This window comes from Lolium perenne, chromosome 6, assembly GCF_019359855.2.
Source record: "Lolium perenne isolate Kyuss_39 chromosome 6, Kyuss_2.0, whole genome shotgun sequence".
Classification (NCBI taxonomy): Eukaryota; Viridiplantae; Streptophyta; class Magnoliopsida; order Poales; family Poaceae; genus Lolium; species Lolium perenne.
The window spans coordinates 262,453,363-262,469,664 of NC_067249.2; positions in this window are offsets into that span (position 1 = coordinate 262,453,363).

Here is a 16,302-nt window from a genome sequence, read left to right on the forward strand (position 1 = left end):
GGCATAGTGGGATGAAGCGGCTCGGACTAACTTTACATGACCGCGTTCATGAGACTTGTTCCTCGTTCGACATGCAACTTGTATTGCATAAGAGGCTTTGCGGGTGTCTGTCTCTCCTACTATAGTAAAGATTCAATTTACTCTTCTATTGAAAACATTAGTATCAACGTTGTGGTTCATGTTCGTAGGTAGATTAGATCTCTCTCGAAAACCCTAAACCACGTAAAATATGCAAACCAAATTAGAGACGTCTAACTTGTTTTTGCAGGGTTTGGTGATGTGATATGGCCATAATGTGATGATGAATATGTATGAGATGATCATTATTGTATTGTGGCAACCGGCAGGAGCCTTATGGTTGTCTTTAAATTTCATGTTGAGTAGTATTTCAAAGTAGTTGTAATAGTTGCTACATGGAGGACAATCATGAAGACGGCACCATTGACCTTGGTGCTACGCCGACGATGATGGAGATCATGCCCGAAGATGATGGAGATCATGTCCGTGCTTTGGAGATGAAGATCAAAGGCGCAAAGACAAAAGGGCCATATCATATCACATATGAACTGCATGTGATGTTAATCCTTTTTATGCATCTTATTTTGCTTAGATCGCGACGGTAGCATTATAAGATGATCCCTCACTAAAATCTCAAGATAATAAAGTGTTCATCCTTAGTAGCACCGTTGCCAAGTCTTGTCGTTTCGAAGCACCTCGTGATGATCGGGTGTGATAGATTCAATAAGTACATATGACGGGTGCAAGACAGTTTTGCACATGCGGATATTAAGGTGGCCTTGACGAGCCTAGCATGTACAGACATGGTCTCGGAACACGTGATACCGAAAGGTAGAGCATGAATCATATGGTTGATATGATGAACACTTTGAGTGTTCGCCATTGAAATCACACCTTTTCTCGTGATGATCGGGTTTAGGTGCGGTGGATTTGGTTCGTGTGATCACTAAGACAATGCGAGGGATATTGTTTTGAGTGGGAGTTCACTTAGGTTTTTAATTATGTTGAATTAAAATTTGAACTCAATTTGTCATAAACTTAGTCTAAACTATTGCAAATATATGTTGTAGAGATGGCGTCCCCAATAAATTTTAATCAGTTCCTAGAGAAAGAGAAACTTAAGAGCAACGGTAGCAACTTCACCGACTGGTTCCGTCATGTGAGGATCTTCCTCTCTGGCGGAAATCTGCAATTTGTGCTTGATGCACCGCTAGGTGACCCTCCTGCAGAAGATGAATCCGATGAAGTAAAAGCTGTTTACGCGACTCGGAAAACTCGGTACTCTCAAGTTCGGTGTGCCATCCCGTGCGATGCGGAATCCGATCTTCAAAAACGTTTTGAGCACCATGATCCTCATGAGTTGATGAATGAGCTGAAAGCTATATTCGAGACTCATGCGGCAGTGGAATGCTATGAAGCATCGAAACATTTCTTCAGCTGTATGATGGAAGAAGGCAGCTCCGTTAGTGAGCACATGCTCGCCATGACCGGGCATGCGAAGAAACTCAGTGACTTGGGAATAGTGATTCCTAACAGACTAGGGATTAATCGTGTCCTTCAATCACTGCCACCAAGTTACAAGAACTTTGTGATGAACTACAATATGCAGAACATGAACAAGGAGTTACACGAACTCTTTGGCATGCTAAAAGCTGCTGAGATTGAGATCAAGAAAGAGCACCAAGTGTTGATGGTCAACAAGACCACCAGTTTCAAGAAACAGGGCAAGTCTAAGGGAAAATTCAAGAAGGGTGGCAAGAAAGCTGCCACGCCTCCTATGAAACCTAAGAACGGCCCTAAGCCTGATCTTGAGTGCTATTCGCAAGGAGAAGGGACACTAAGCGTAATTGCTCCAAGTATCGGCTGATCTGAAGAGCGGCCTTGTCAAGAAGAAGAAAGAAGGTATATTTGATATACATGTTATAGATGTTCATTTCACCGGTTCTCGTTCTAGTACACGGGTATTTGATCTTGGTTCGGTTGCTCATATTTGTAACTCGAAACAGAACTAAAGAATAAACGACAACTGCTGAAAGATGAAGTGACGATGCGCGTTGGAAACGGATCCAAGGTCAATGTGATCGCAGTCGGCACACTTCCTCTACATCTACCTTCGGGATTAGTTTTAAGCCTAAATAATTGCTATTATGTACCTGCGTTGAGCATGAACATTATATCTGGATCTTGTTTAATGCAAGACGGTTATTCATTCAAGTCTGAGAATAATGGTTGTTCTATTTTTATGAATAATATCTTTTATGGTCGAGCACCACAAAAGAATGGCTTATTTCTGTTAGATCTCGATAGTAGTGATACGCATATACATAACATTGATGCTAAGCGAATTAAACTTAATGATAATTCTACTTATATGTGGCAATTGTCGTCTTGGTCATATTGGAGTGAAACGCATGAAGAAACTCCATACCGATGGATTACTTGAATCACTTGACTTTGAGTCACTTGATAGATGCGAAGCATGTCTAATGGGAAAAATGACAAAGACTCCATTTTTACGGTATGATGGAGCGAGCTATCTTGACTTATTGGAAATCATACATACCGATGTATGTGGACCAATGAGCGTAGCATCGCGCGGTGGTTATCGTTATGTTCTAACCTTCACAGATGATCTGAGTAGATATGGGTATATCTATTTCATGAAACATAAATCCGAAACTTTCGAGAAGTTTAAGGAATTTCAAAGTGAAGTAGAAAATCAACGTAACAAGAAGATCAAATTTCTACGATCTGATCGTGGAGGTGAATATCTGAGTTATGAGTTTGGCATACATTTAAAGAAATGCGGAATACTTTCACAATTGACACCGCCGGGAACACCTCAACGAAACGGTGTGTCCGAACGTCGTAATCGAACTCTCTTAGATATGGTTCGTAGTATGATGTCTCTTACTGATTTGCCGTTATCATTTTGGAGTTATGCATTAGAGACAGCCGCATTCACTTTAAATAGAGCACCATCAAAATCCGTAGAAACGACACCGTATGAATTATGGTTTAATAAGAAACCTAAGCTGTCGTTCCTGAAAGTTTGGGGTTGCGAAGCCTATGTAAAGAAGTTACAACCGGACAAGCTAGAACCCAAAGCGGAGAAATGCGTCTTCATAGGATACCCTAAGGAAACTATAGGGTACACTTTCTATCACAGATCCGAAGGCAAAATCTTTGTTGCTAAGAACGGAACCTTTCTTGAGAAAGAATTTCTCACTAAAGAAGTGACTGGAAGAAAAGTAGAACTCGATGAGATTGATGAATCTATACTCGTTGATCAGAGTAGCGCAGTACCGGAAGTTGTACCTGTACCGCCTACACCAGCAATAGAGGAAGCTAATAATAATGATCATGAAACTTCGAACGAGGAAACTACTGAACCTCGCAGATCGACAAGGGAACGTGCCACTCCTAATTGGTATGATCCTTGTCTAAATGTCATGATTGTGGATAACAATGATGAGGACCCTGCGACGTATGAAGAAGCGATGATGAGCCCAGATTCCAACAAATGGCAAGAAGCCATGAAATCCGAAATGGGATCCATGTATGATAACAAAGTATGGACTTTGGTAGACTTACCTGATAGCCGTAAGGCTGTCGAGAATAAATGGATCTTCAAGAGAAAAACAGATGCTGATGGTAATATTACTGTCTATAAAGCTCGACTTGTCGCAAAGGGTTTCCGACAAATTCAAGGAGTTGACTACGATGAGACATTCTCACCTGTAGCGAAGCTAAAATCTGTGAGGATTTTGTTAGCAATAGCTGCATTTTTCGATTATGAGATTTGGCAGATGGATGTCAAAACGGCGTTCCTTAATGGAGACATTGAGGAAGAGTTGTATATGGTACAACCCAAAGGTTTTGTCGATCCTAAAAATGCTGACAAAGTATGCAAACTTCAACGTTCAATCTATGGACTGAAGCAAGCATCAAGAAGTTGGAACCGACGCTTTGATAAGGTGATCAAAGACTTCGGGTTTATACAGTGTCATGGAGAGGCCTGTATTTACAAGAAAGTGAGTGGGAGCTCTGTAGCATTCCTGATATTATATGTAGATGACATATTATTGATCGGGAATGATATAGAACTATTAAGCAGTGTTAAGGGTTATTTGAATAATAGTTTTTCAATGAAAGACCTTGGTGAAGCATCGTATATATTAGGCATCAAGATTTATAGAGATAGATCAAGACGCCTAATAGGGCTATCACAGAGTACATATCTGGACAAGATTCTAAAGAAGTTTAGAATGGACGAAAGTAAGAAAGGGTTCTTACCTATGTTACCGAGGCAAGGTATTGAGTAAAACTCAAGGACCGGCTACGGCGAGAAGAAAGAGAAAAGATGTGTAACATCCCCTATGCCTCGGCGAGAGGATCTATCATGTATGCCATGCTATGTACTAGACCGGATATAGCACATGCTGTTAGTTTGACTAGCAGATATCAAAGTGATCCAGGAATGGAACACTGGACAGCGGTCAAGAATATCCTGAAGTACTTGAAAAGAACTAAGGATATGTTTCTTTGTTATGGAGGTGACCAAGAGCTCGTTGTAAACGGTTACACCGATGCAAGTTGGAACACTGATCCTGATGACTCTAAGTCACAATCTGGGTACGTGTTTATATTGAATGGTGCTGCGATGGTGGGCAAGCTCGAAGCGGTGCACGGTGGCGAAGTCTTCAACAGAATCGAGTACATAGCGGCTTCAGAGGCTTCATCAGAAGCGGTATGGATGAAGAGGTTCATTGTAGAGCTCGGTGTGGTTCCTAGTGCATTGGACCCATTAATCATTTACTGTGATAACATGGGTGCCATCGCCAATGCACAAGAGCCAAGGTCACACAAGAGGCTGAAGCATATCAAGCTGCGTTACCACTCGATTCGCGAGTACATCGAAGATGGAGAAGTAAAGATTTGCAAAGTACACACTGATCTGAATGTAGCAGATCCGTTGACTAAAGCTCTCCCTAGGGCAAAGCATGACCAACACCAGAATGCCATGGGTGTTAGGTATATTACAATGTAATCTAGATTATTGACTCTAGTGCAAGTGGGAGACTGAAGGAGATATGCCCTAGAGGCAATAATAAAGTGGTTATTATTTATATCTTTATGTTTATGATAAATGTTTATATATCATGCTAGAATTGTATTAACCGAAACATTAGTACATGTGTGATATATAGACAAACAAGAAGTCCCTAGTATGCCTCTTAAACTAGCTTGTTGATTAATGGATGATTAGTTTCATAATCATGAACATTGGATGTTATTAGGGATTTCTATTTTCGTGCCCTCGGTTCCTTAGTTGTACTCAGTTTTCCCCAGCCCCTTAGTTTTTCCTCACTTTTCCCCAAGTCCTTGTTTGAAACCCGCAGAAGGCAGCTCAGACGGCAGGATTCCCGTTAAGTTGACCGCTCCGTTCTAACGTGTGGGGCCGCGTCGTGTGGGCCCGCGTCGCGTGGGCTGGTAGAAAGGGACCGCGTGGGACAGGACGAGATTGCGTTTGGTTGCACGTGAGCAGGAGCTGGGTTTTGTCTCTCTCGGCCATTGGCATTTCCCTTTTAAGAGTACCTTTTCTGCCTCCTTCTCTCTGCCTTTTTTCACATAATTAGTATCAAATCTAGAGAAGCTTGCATTTCTGTCTTTCTTCAATTATTATTTGTGCCTTTTGGCCCTGGTTGTTTTCCCAATATGGCAGCAAATCTAGTAGGGAGCCCAATCTAGTACTCCATCTGGTCCATATGTATGTAGTTAAATCTAGAAGCAAATCTACAGGGAATGTACGATAAATTCACAAGGTCATATAGTAGAATAGGGATAGATAATATAGATAATAAGCTGCATTCAGCAGCCAAACATAGTAGGGTTCGAGGTTCTTCACAGCAGTACAGCACCATCATACTAACAACATAACAACGAGGGATCCCTAACTAACAACAAAGGGATCCCAACAACAAAATGGAGGAGGCAGCAGCAGCACACGTCCAGGACTCCGCCTACCCCATCTGCCTCTGCCTCCACTTGTTGCTCCCCTTGGGAGCCTTGGGCTTGAGCGGAGGCATGCGCCCGCCGGAGATCTCCACCCGCTGGATGCTGCGGAGGTGCATGCCGAGCGCCAAGTGCTTGGCGCGGAAGGAGTTGGGGTTCACCGACGCGCCGACCTTGGGGTTGGTGTGGCCGATGTTCTCGGCATGCGTGAGGACGCGATTGAAGTCGGTGCCGCCGAGCCTCCTAGTGCGTAAGGGGCACCTGTAGACACCCTTGGCGACGTCGAGGTAGGAGACATGCGGCCGACCTGCAGCCTCCGCAGCACTGGCGAGTCTTGACGTCATGGTGCTCGTCGTCGCTGCCGACGTCGCTGCCCGGACAGCTGATCCATATCAAACGGGAATTTATTAGTGAATGAGTTGCAAACGTGCATGATAACAAAGTTAGGAAAAACAGAGGCAGCCTCGGTTAGAGTGGACACGATTATATGTCTACGAGGGACGGTGTAAGCGAACCAAAACTCATGCACAACAGATTTGTACACAGAAATGGTTCGCTGAACCCTTCCTGTAAAAATCTGTGCCCACCGATTCATCATAGGCAAAGAAACAGATTCCGTATCTGAACTTGAACACATTCCAGATTATTTGCAAAATTAAACGGTTGATATCTTTTGATTCGTGCATAAAATAACTGATCGAGATCCTATGATTACTTGCATAAATTAACTGATTGAGATCCCATTATTACTTGCATAAATTAACCGAACGGCCGAAACCCAAATCTTGAACGAAATCAAGGAGGGATCAAAGCAAAATGGAATAAAATCGGCGCAAATATTAGCCCAATACTCATCCATCCACAGATCCATCTACACCAGCACAAATAGGGTTCAAAAAAGAATGGGGAACAAAAAAGGAAGCAAACCGTAGTTATTACCTCGTTCCATGGCTCCTCTATGGAGGTGTCGTAGCGGTTCGGGGGCGGGACGTACGGCACCGGCTCGTAGGGGTCCCATCCCGGTGGGATCTGACCGCGACCGGCGGCAGCAGCCTCCGATGCACCGGCGGAGGCGGCGGCGACGTCCGTTGAGGGGACGGCGGCGACGTCCGTTGAGGGGACGGCGTCGAAGAGGGAGGCGTCGCGCTTGGAGCCGACGGCGCCGTGGACGATGGGATTGGCATTCTCCTTGTCCATCTCGCCGGCAGAGGAGAGGGAGAGGGAGAGGGTTTTTTGCTTTGGAGAAGATGATGGGACGTGAGAGAGGCGGCGTTGCGTAGGCGAGTGAGAGTGACAGAGATAGTGGGAGGAGGCGTCTATAAAGGCTAGTGGTGGTTAATGCGACCCGCGTCCTACGCGTCCACCGCTGCACGTCTCGCACGTCTTGGACTTACGCAATGCGCCACGCGTCCACGATTGCACGTCTTCGACTTACGCACCGCGACCAGGCGTCTACGCGTCAAATATTGCACGTCTTTCATTTCTGCACCGCAACACGAGTCCTCGAGTCTAACCCTGAAAATTTAGATATACTCAGTTATAACCTCGAGCATTATACTAGCATTTTTTGTGTGCTCAGTTTTCCCCTTGAGTGCTAGTACTGGCTAGTGCAATATGCTCAATTTTACCCTCAAGTAGCTGGTCAACAGACAGTCAACAAATGGGATTAACTAGTTAAATGAGTCATTTAATGTGCAAAAAATTCCGAAAAATAGTGGCACATACTCATGGAGTCTTTACCACAAATTTCCAGTTCTCAAAACATAGATAAGTCATAGATAAATCAAGTTTTACCACAAATTGCCACTTCTCAAAGGCCTTCTCAAATCACCTAGTAGCTATGAAGGTGCATGGTTTTCCACAATAAGCCCTTCCCAAAACAGCTTTCCCCAAAACATACTTTGTCTAAATGAGGCCACAATTCTCACACTCATGTATATTTGTATTGCAAATAGTTTGAGATAGGCCAAGATGGGTTTTATTCTACAAAACACGCATTTTTCATTTTTTAAATCTCATATTTGAATCCCTTAGTCTGTTTATTACATAGGTGCCCTTGGTTTCTTGATACTACTCAGTTTTGCCCTCTCCCTCCACAAATTCTCTCACACGTGCAACATTGCCCTGATTGGTCTAGCCCATGTCACGCGGATCGTGCCCGCCGACCGTTGATCGTATGATCTAACGGGCAGGATAACCCCTCCCTCTCTCTCGTCGGCGGTTACCTTCCACTCTCTAAGTTTGCTAAATGGCGGTTTTCTGTATTTATTTTCACGCGCTAAAAATTATAAACTCTTTTAGGCATTACTTTTCACGCAAAAAATGATAAACCATCACCGATTTGTTGTAGCCATAAATTTTCACGCAAAAAATGATAAACCGTCACCGATTTGTTGTAGCCATTAATTTTCACGAAAATCCCAAATGATAAACCATCACCGATTTGTTGTAGCCATTACTTTTCACGCAAAAAATGATAGACCATCACCGATTTCTTGTAGCCATTACTATTCACGGTAAAAATGATAAACGAACCAATCTATCTATCTCTGTATTTGAAGTTTGGAAGGGTTCACCATCTAGTTATGTTAACTTTCGAGGTTTTGATCTGAAAACAAATGGGTATTATAAAGGGAAATAAAAGTTCAAAAAATGTAAAAACGAAACAATCTACCTATCTTTGTATAGAAGATCGTCTGTATGATTTTTGAGGTCATTTAGAGAAGGTAGAAAAAAATCCCTTTTGAGAAGGCCGAAAAAACCTAACTTGTTACAAAAGCTGGTTTCAGTGAGACCTAACCAAATTTGGCATACATTATGCCATATCTATAACAACAAGGAATATCTAAAAGGGAAAGTTTCACAAAATTTGAAATTTATGGCGAAAATGATGCCATACATGATGCTTTGTTTTCGAGGTTTTGACCTGAAAATCAATTGGATATTATAAAGGGAAATAAAAAGTTCAAAAAATATAAAAACGAAACAATCTATCTATCTATGTATAGAAGATCAGCTGTATGAAATTTGAGGTCATTTAGAGGAGGTAGAATAAATCACCTTGTTAGAAAAGCTGGTTTCAGTGAGACGAAACGGCATGCGTTTAAGCAAAGTGATTTTTTCGAACATCTCCAAATGATCCCAAATTTGCCATACATGATGCCATACGTGTAACAACAAGGAACCCTATCTAAAAAGTGTCAAAAAAGTTTGCCCAACCGTATAGCTCTATCAAAAAGAACCTCACCATGGCGCTAGTATAATTTTGGGCTTACTTACAAACTTTCGTTACCTAACCTTCAACACGAAACTTGTTTCAAATCACTTTTGGCGTACAAGAAACAAATCCCTCCTTGATTCGAGCACCACAGCCTCCAAACTTTGCCGATGCCGATATCGGCATGGTCAGAACGGCTATGCTCGACGCCACTGCTAGGTCACCGTCGGGATATGCACCCTCAATCCCGTCCCCTCATTCGATCAACGACACACCGGAGATACCACCGAGGCCAATGCCGAACGTACATGCTGATGCCAATGCCGAACATGCATCCACGCCGATGTGGGCACGGCCACGCCGCCCCGCTATGTTGGACGCCACAGACCACCGCGAGGTCTTTCCCTTCGCCACCACACTCTTCTAGCACCCATCTATACACGCCAGAAAGGAGAGACACTAGTTTTCTCTACATTGCTCGCGTTCGTGTCGGACACGGTCAGTCAAAGTTTTGAGGTAGTCGTCGATGTCGTTGACCATTTCTTCTCTTCTTTGCATGGTTAAACGCGTCTAGTTCATATCTATCTAATGCGTCTGGTCTCGCCTCATGCAGTTCTTTGTGGACGTCGATCTCATCTCGGCACTCCGCAGGCCACCTCCTCCGTGCCATCGCTGTAGAGCTCCGTTTAAAAATCTAATCCTACCCGTGTATTGCCCCTTGTATCAGCGCCATGGCCCCACTTGTCATTTGATATAGCGAAGCCCCACTCGTTCGCGTTTTGGTCAGGGATACAGCGATGCTTACGGTCAAACAAAGATGGATGGTCTAACGTGTCTTTGCAGGCTCTACGTGGCCCCACTAGTCAGAAGATAACGGTCAACCGTCGGGCAACCGGGCGTTACATCACGTGTGATGGTTTCAGACAAACGCTTGGGTAAAACTGAGGAAAAACTAAGGAGCTGGGGAAAACTGAGCACAACTAAGGACCCGAGGGCACGAAAATAGAAATCCCATGTTATTAATAACAAGGTTATGTCATTTTGTGAATGATATAATGGACACACCCAATTAAGCGTAGCATAAGATCTCGTCATTAAGTTATTTGCTATAAGCTTTCGATACATAGTTACCTAGTCCTTATGACCATGAGATCATGTAAATCACTTATACCGGAAAGGTACTTTGATTACACCAAACACCACTGCGTAAATGGGTGGCTATAAAGGTGGGATTAAGTATCCGGAAAGTATGAGTTGAGGCATATGGATCAACAGTGGGATTTGTCCATCTCGATGACGGATAGATATACTCTGGGCCCTCTCGGTGGAATGTCGTCTAATGTCTTGCAAGCATATGAATGAGTTCATAAGAGACCACATACCACGGTACGAGTAAAGAGTACTTGTCAGGAGACGAGGTTGAACAAGGTATAGAGTGATACCGAAGATCAAACCTCGGACAAGTAAAATATCGCGAGACAAAGGGAATTGGTAATATATGTGTATGGTTCATTCGATCACTAAAGTCATCGCTGAATATGTGGGAGCCATTATGGATCTCCAGATCCCGCTATTGGTTATTGGTCGGAGTGAGTACTCAACCATGTCCGCATAGTTCTCGAACCGTAGGGTGACACACTTAAAGTTGGATGTTGAAATGGTAGCACTTGAATTATGGAATGGAGTTCGAATATTTGTTCGGAGTCCCGGATGAGATCCCGGACATCACGAGGAGTTCCGGAATGGTCCGGAGAATAAGATTCATATATAGGATGTCATTTTATGTGAAACAAAATGTCGCGGAAGGTTCTATGGAAGGTTCTAGAAGGTTCTAGAAAAGTCCGGAAGAAACCACCAAGGAAGGTGGAGTCCACAAGGTTGTGGACTCCACCTCCATGGCCGGCCAGCCCTAGATGGGGTGGAGTCCCAAGTGGACTCCACCATAGGGGGCCGGCCACCCCCCACATGGGAGGTGGGAATCCCACCTTTGGGTGGGAGTCCTAGTTGGGCTAGGTTTCCCCCTCCTATGGAAGGTTTTGGTTTCGGGTCTTATTCGAAGACTTGGACACCAACACTTGGGATCCACCTATATAATGAGGGGCCAAGGGAGGGGGCCGGCCACCCCAAGACCACAAGCTGGCCGCCCCCCATAGAGTGGCCGGCCACCCCTCCCAAACCCTAGCCAAGCTCCTCCACTCCATATTGCCCGCATAGCTTAGCGAAGCTCCGCCGGACTTCTACACCGCCACCGACACCACGCCGTCGTGCTGTCGGATTCAAGAGGAGCTACTACTTCCGCTGCCCGCTGGAACGGGGAGGTGGACGTCGTCTTCATCAACAACCGAACGTGTGACCGAGTACGGAGGTGCTGCCCGTTCGTGGCGCCGGAACCGATCGTGATCAAGATCTTCTACGCGCTTTTGCAAGCGGCAAGTGATCGTCTACCGCAGCAACAAGAGCCTCATCTTATAGGCTTTGGAATCTCTTCAAGGGTGAGACTCGATACCCCCTCGTTGCTACCGTCTTCTAGATTGCATCTTGGCTTGGATTGCGTGTTCGCCGTAGGAAAATTTTTGTTTTCTATGCAACGTTATCCTACAAAGCGGTGGAGATGGCTTCGGCCCAAAAGTTATAGCGGGATTTATACTCCGCCATCATAGACCTTGCCATATCCATAAGAGTCCGGTTCTTCCTCTCCGCAACACCATTTTGTTGAGGGGTGTAAGCAGCGGAATATTGATGACGAATCCCCTCATCACTAAGAAAATCATTGAGTGTGTAGTTCTTGAACTCGGAGCCGTTGTCACTTCTTATTGCCATAATGAGGAGGTTGTGTTGGCGTTGCACCTCGGTAGCAAAGTCAATGAATATTTGTTGAGTCTCATCTTTCGTCTTGAGAAAGTAGACCCAAGTGTATCTTGAGTAGTCATCGACAATCACCAAGCAATGTTTCTTCGCACCAAGACTTGCATGAGTAACGGGACCAAAGAGATCCACATGAAGGAGCTCCAAGATCCTCTTGGAAGAGATAATGGTCTTGCTTGGATGCGGAGAGTCATGCATTTTGCCTTCAACACAAGCCCTACAAACACGATCTTTGGCAAAAGACACATTTTCCATTAGTCCCACAATATGGTTCCCCTTGTGAAGACTTTGCAAAGTTCTCATGTTGACATGGGCTAGGCGGCGATGCCACAACCAACCCACGTCCGCCTTTCCGAATAGGCACATCGCACTTGTTGTGGTGGTCCCCGAAAAGTCCATCACATACAAGTTGTGTTCGCGATACCCAACGAATGCGACTTTTAGAGTCTTGCTCCACAAGAGGACCACAATATCTTTATCAATAAAGACGGCGAAACCCATCTTGCCAAGGGCGGAAACGGAAAGCAAATTGTAACCAAGGGTTTTGACAAGCATGACATCCACAAGAGTAATGTTGTGTGCAACCACAACCTTGCCAAAACCCAATACCTCGGATGTAGAATTATCGCCAAAGGAGACGGTGATATTATTTATGTTGGGCCTCAACTCCTTGACGAGGTTCTTGCCGCCGGTCATATGACTTGTACATCCACTATCAAGTACCCATTTTGAACCTCCGGCGGCATAGTCCTACATGAGATCAATTCTTGGATTTAGGTACCCATTTTTCAATGGGTCCTCTTTTGTTAGCAACAAGGGTCTTTGGAACCCAAATAGACCAAGCAACATAACCATCATATGGACCAACGTATTTAGCATAGACATCACCATAATAATCTTTAAAGATAACATAGTGAGGGTTATCTATTCCCGCACCATCATCATTAATGGTGTTGCCCTTTCGGGTTTCACCATTAGCTTTCTCATGTGCGGGCTTGGTCTTTTTCTTGTTTGCCTTTTTTGCCTTGGTATTAAAACCAAGTCCCTCCTTCCCATTGTTTGACCTTTGCTTACTCAAAAGATCATCCAAGGAAAGTTTACTTTGGGGAGAGGAGGCCTTAGCAAGTTCATCTTTCAACCTAGCATTTTCCTCAATAATATTTGCATGATCACATGAAGGAGTAGAGGTACTAGGTATGCCATATGAAGCAAGCCTAATTTGAAGTTGCTCATAAGACTCGGAGAGGAGAGAGTATTCACTCTTCAAGGCTTTGTGAGCCTTGTCTAGTTCATCTAGATCCTTCACAAGTTTCTCATGATCAACACCAAATTTGGCATTTTCCTTTATAAGCACTTTAGTCTTAGCTCTAGCAAGATCTCTAGCTTTAGTGAGCTTGTTAAGTTTATCTTGAGGTTCTTCAAGACTTTCTAGCTTCTCTTCAAGAGATGCTATAGTTTCTTGACATTCCTCAAGAGCATTTTTAAGAGCATGTATTTCTAGAGAGTCTTCTCTCTCTATTTGGCACTTTTTCTCAAGAGTAGCATTTAGTTGAGCCATACGAACCATGAGACTTGAAACATGCTTCTTAGTGTTACCTTGTAGGCTACTAATGAACTCATCAAACTCTAGCATCTCTTGTTTCACTTTTAGACTAGCGGGGTCAACCCCTAGATCATTAGCAATGTTAGGCATAGAGGGGTTAGGAGATGATACCTCGGAAGATTTAGCCATGAGGCAACTTTCTTCCTCCACATGAATGACCTCATTGGGAGATTCGCTTGTTGATGAAGAGTTAGTAGCGAGGGAGGCAAGGGCAACCAATCCATTTGAGGTTGCATCTTCTTCATCATCAACATCTTCATCTCCGGATGTGTACTCTTCTTGAGTTGATAGCACAATTGATGTGTCCAAGGTGGACCTTGCCATGAAGCAATGTGCATTCTTGCGTTGAGGGTTCTCATTGGGTGAATCAAAGAGAGAGGAAGAGGGAATGTTGGTGGTGACAATGGCGGCCACTTCTCTTGAGCTTTCCTCTTCATCATCATCATTAGTACTTGCAATCTCATCGGAAGAGTATTCTTCATTAGCCACTAGCACAATCCTTGAGGGCCTCTTGCCCTTCTTGTTCTTGTTGTAGAATTTCTTGTTGAGGGGCTTTGAATATTTGCCCTTTGAGTCTTTGCTCTTGTCCTTGGGGATGAGCCTTCCACCATGAGTCTCCCTATTCTCATAGGGACATTCGGCAATGAAATGGCGCTTGTCATTACAATTGTAGCAAGATCTTGTTCTTGGGCCCGAGCTTGAGGGACCCCTTGAGTTGTTTCTCTTGATGTTGTCCTCCTTGGCCTTGGACGGATCAATCCAAAAGCTGTTTGCATGGAATGCCATGTGGTCATGGTAGTGGTGTTCCAAGTCTTCCGGGTAGGTCATGCTCCAAGATGCCCTATAAGATTCTTGAGGAATCACTTCTTGCACGGGGTTGACCACCAAGGCAAGGTTGGACCCTTTTGTCATCCCAATGGCACGATTGCGGGAATCATGAGAGTTTTGCTCAAGCACCTTGAGAGCTTGCATCTCGTGCACGGCTTGTTGAGAGGTGAGAGAGGCATAGCATTCTCTTCCGACAAGAGTCTTGACATCAATAGGCTCGAACGGCATCATGCACTCAATGTACTTCTCCTTGATCCAAGAGTCATTAATGTGAGAGGCACCAACAATCCGGAAGGCGTCGGCAACGGTGAGAAGTCTTCCATACATGTCTTCATGATCTTCATCCGGAAGCCTCATGAATCCTTCGGCTTTATTCCGAAGAGCATTATACTTGTTCCTTCTTGTGCTCTCGATTCCAATGCAACTCGCGGCCAAAGCATCCCAAGCATCCTTGGCGGTGGTGAAATGCCAAACACGAGTCAACTCCTTTGTCCCCACGGCGGTTTGAATCATGTGCAAGGCGGTGTTGTTGAGTTGACTATCAACCGCTTCTCTTCTAGTCAACTTCTTGGGGTTGTAAGGATTGAAGCCTTCCTCGATGATTCTCCAAAGTTCATTGGAGGCACTGCGAACATGAGAGCTAAACTCAAATTTCCAAGTATCGTAATCATTAACGGAAAACTTAGGTGGGTCGCCCCGGATGTTTATATGAGGATGGGGAACCGGTATATCGGGTGATTGGAAAGGTGGAGGTACTCGATTGTAGCTCTCACTTCCACTAGTTCCCTTGGGAGATGTAATGGGGGGTTTGATAGTGTTTAAGTTATCACCATTCATGGGTGCGGTGGCGGAGGGTAATACCGAAGTATCACCCTCTACAACTGCATCCGTGATATTAACCTCTATGGTGGGAGCCACGGGACGGGGAGGGGTCAAGAGCTCGGAAATCATTTTTCTCATGCTTTCCGTTTGAGCATCCATGTATGACTTCAACGAGTTGATGTCATCCATGGTGACCGGCCTAGTCTCCCCTTCCGATGGTTCCTCATCCGGCATACTCTTAGGCGGTTAAGCCCGAAATAAGAGCCGAGGCTCTGATACCAATTGAAAGGATCGTATGCCGCACCTAGAGGGGGGGGGTGAATAGGTGCTAACCAATTTTTAGTTCTTTTTCAATTTAGGCTTGACACAAAAAGGTAAATTCTCTAGATATGCAACTAAGTGAATTTACCTATATGACAAGGCTAGCAACTAAGCAAGATATAGCTAAGCAATATAGAGATAGAATAGGATAGAGGTAACCGAGAGTGGAGCACGCGATGACACGGAGATGATTCCCGTAGTTCCCTTCCTTTGCAAGAAGGTACGTCTACGTTTGGAGGAGTGTGGTTGCTACGAAAGCCAAACCAACAGCCACGAAGGCTTCACTCAGATCTCCGGTGAGCAACGCCACGAAGGCCTAGCCCACTTCCACTAAGGGATTTCCTCGAGGCGGAAACCGGGCCTTTACAAGGTTCTTGGGGCACACATCCACAACCAAATTGGAGGCTCCCAAATCTGTTACAACACAACAATCAACAACAATACATCAACACAAATCAACTAGGGAACCAAATAGGAACACTAGCATGAGATCCCTCAAACAAGAGAGGGGGGAATGAAGAACGCTTCGGTGAGGATGTAGATCGGTGTCTTCTCCTTCGGATCTCCAAAGATCAAGAGCTTTGGTTGGGGGAGGAAGGAGATCTTGCAAATC